This window comes from Rhagoletis pomonella, unplaced genomic scaffold (genome assembly GCF_013731165.1).
Source record: "Rhagoletis pomonella isolate Grant_MI unplaced genomic scaffold, Rhpom_1.0 Rhpom_scaffold_00007, whole genome shotgun sequence".
Taxonomy (NCBI): Eukaryota; Metazoa; Arthropoda; class Insecta; order Diptera; family Tephritidae; genus Rhagoletis; species Rhagoletis pomonella.
In genome coordinates this window covers 29597186-29600282 of record NW_023458561.1, presented here as the reverse complement: position 1 = coordinate 29600282, position 3097 = coordinate 29597186, and the positions used below count along the sequence as shown (strand labels likewise).

Here is a 3097-nt window from a genome sequence, read left to right as displayed (position 1 = left end):
GATTTTTCTAGAAAATCTGAATAAAAAGTTGCAAATTAGTGTGCAAATTTAATGATTTTTCCTGAGTTTTGCACAAAGTTTAGAGATTTTATTATTACGTTTTCTGGTGTAGAATGAACAATATTTTAATAAAAAATTATCGAAGATAAATTAGAATAAATAACTTTGCATATATTGCGAAAAATTCACTGTGCCAATCTGTTCGGCACTGTATGTTTGAAGGGCGGATAAATGTGCAAATATTTTCACAAAACTAGCAATACGGCCGCTACTTATGAATGTATGTACGTGCAAAATATGCCGCAAATCCCTAAAATCTCATCTGCAGAAATTTATAAATTTACAAACAATCTCAACGATCAAAGAGTCAAAATTATCAAGCATACATATGCATGCACATTAGGATGTTCCAAAGATACACACGAAAATCAAATTTGTAGAATTTTTTTGCTGGAAGCTCCAGAATTATAGGAAATGGAAAAATAGAAAGCGGTTATTTTTATGAAACCGATTAATATTTGCGAAAAGCCAGGAAAAATTTGGAAGCAACAAAATTCAGAGAATAAGGTATCTTATTCTCCCAAAGAGAGAAACTTACAAAGTTTAACGCGAACAGGAATTCGCAAGCTTCGCTGGCATTTCGAAGTTCGAAATTCGAACATAATATTTTTTTTTTTTAATTATTTCAAGTGGAAAACAAAACAGGACTTGTACGTGTATTTTGTCTTAATCTGACTTTCTTCGAACATACGCTTCAATTTCTTTGTGGTAATCACTATCGGATCAGCTATTGCTGGCTTATGCCGATGCCATCGACAGCATCGGTAACAAAAACCGCGAAGTCTGTTCTGCCTTTTCCAAGTTGGATAACGAAGAAAAGCGAATGGGTCTGGCGGTCAACAATGACAAGACGAAGTACCTCCTGTCATCTAACAAACAGTCAGCACATTCGCGACGTGGCACCCACGTCACTGTTGACAGTTATAATTTCGAGAAAGTAGAGAATTTCGTTTACTTGAGAACCAGCATTAACACCGATAATAATGTCAGCACGGAAATCCAATGCAGAATCACTCTTGCCAACAAGTGCTACTTTGAACTTATCATGTCTGTGCTGGTGTATGGCGCGGAGGCATGGACAATGAAAACATCTGATGAAGCGGCTCTTGGGAGTTTTCGACAGAAAGATTCTGCGAAACATTTACGGGCCTTTATGCGTTGGCGATGGCGAGTACCGCAGACGATGAGCTGTATGAGCTTTACAACAATATAGACTTAGTGAAGCGAATTAAAATACAGCGGCTGCGCTGGCTTGGGGATGTCCTTCGAATGGACAGAAACGCTCATGCTCTGACAGTATTTAACGCTGGTCGCGATGTTGGAAACAGAGGAAGAGGATGACCGCCTCTGCGTTGGAAAGACAAGGTGGAGAAGGACTTGGATTCACTAGGCATTTCCAATTGGCGTCAGTTGACACAGAAGAGAAATGACTGGTGTGCTGTTTTGGACTCGGCCAAAACCGCTTAGGTGGTTAGAGCGTCAATAAAGAGGACGACTGTTGGTAGAGTGGATTTCACGGTTGACATTATTATTGGTTCCCAAATAAACGAAGTCGTCTAGTCTTTCAAACTGCCAACAGTGATGCGGGTGCCAAGACGCGTATGCTCTGCTGTTTGTTTGATAACAGGATATAAGTACTTCGCTTTGCCCTCGTCCACCACCAGATCCATTCGCTTTGCTTTTCTATCTAATCCTAAGAAGGCAGAAAAGACGCAGCCATTATATTTACCGATAATGTCGATGTCGTCGGCATATGCCAGCATTGTACGCTCTTGTAAAATGTTATGCCTGAGCGGTTCAGTTCTGCGGCTCTTATTTATCTTATCCAATATCAGATTAAAGAAATCACATGATAGAGAGTCTCTGAAACCTTTTTTGGTATCAAGCGGCTAGCGGATATGGTGGTATTGCTCAACGTATTGCCGTGTTAGTTTCGCAGGGATACTAAATTCAGTCATCGCGGCATAAAGCCAACTTCTTTTCGTGCTGTCGAATGCGGCTTTGAAATCGACAAATGGACATTCCTCATCGAACCAGTTGTTCTTTCGCTGAAATCCGACTACTTCTTCGGCGGCGGTACCTAATGAGCGGGAAATGTGGTTCCACTGCTCACATATGTCGGTTTGTTGAAGAGTGCTCTCAGAAAGCAGGTGTGACAGTCGAGTGGCAAATAAATTGGCTGTATGTTTTGATTGCAGTATTTCGACGTTAAGCTTTCCTTATTGGGCGCACATTTTTTGCTGCAAAGAGGCAGGTGCGTATCTGGGCTGCAACAAGATAGTGGTTCGAGTACGTCTAAAACACTGGAAGCATGCCTTCCGTCTATCACAACATGATCGATTTAGTTTATCGTTTTTCGTTCTGGAGACAGCCATGCGGCTTGATGGATATTTTTATTCCCGAGCCTAGTACTACATATTACCAGGTTTCGGGCCCCAGCGAAGTCGATCAGTCCTAGTCCGTTATCGGACTTTTTGTCGCGGATCCCGAATTTTCTGACAGTGGCCCTAAAGATCCCTTCCTTGCCTAAAGATCCCATCCTTGGCATTGAAATTTCCAAGCACGATATTTATATCGTGTCAGGGGCAGCGCTCATATGTACACTCCTGACGCTCATAGAAGAGATCCTTGGACTCCTCATGCTTCTCTTGCGTCGGAGCGTGGGCACAGTGAGGAATCTAGCCGTGATGCGGATTGTGGCTAGCCAGTAATCGGCGATGGAGTCTCTTTCCTACCACAAATCCAACAACGAATAAGCGCTCCTTTACATGGTAACTGTAGTAGGCATCGCAAGGCTCCACGCGTGCCTTGACCCGTCCAGCGCATTTCTTGGATGGCGGTGATGTCAGGGTTAATCTTCTCGAGGACATCAACCAGCCGGGCAGAGGTACCTTCCGCATTAAGGGTCCGGTTATTCTAGGTGCATACCCGAAAATCATAGTCCTTTATACGTTTGCTGTGGTCGTCATCAAAAAGAGGGTTAAACGGCTATGTGAAGTACAAAATAGGAAGTAGACTCGACATGCGTTTTTTTTTT

At 42.5% G+C, this 3097-nt stretch overlaps 1 protein-coding gene across 1 annotated transcript in view; it reads left to right on the top strand.

Annotated features, from left to right (window-relative positions):
• LOC118742540 (SRSF protein kinase 3) overlaps nt 1-3097 on the top strand; it is a 21637-nt gene that overhangs the window by 1716 nt on the left and 16824 nt on the right. The window lies entirely within an intron of this gene.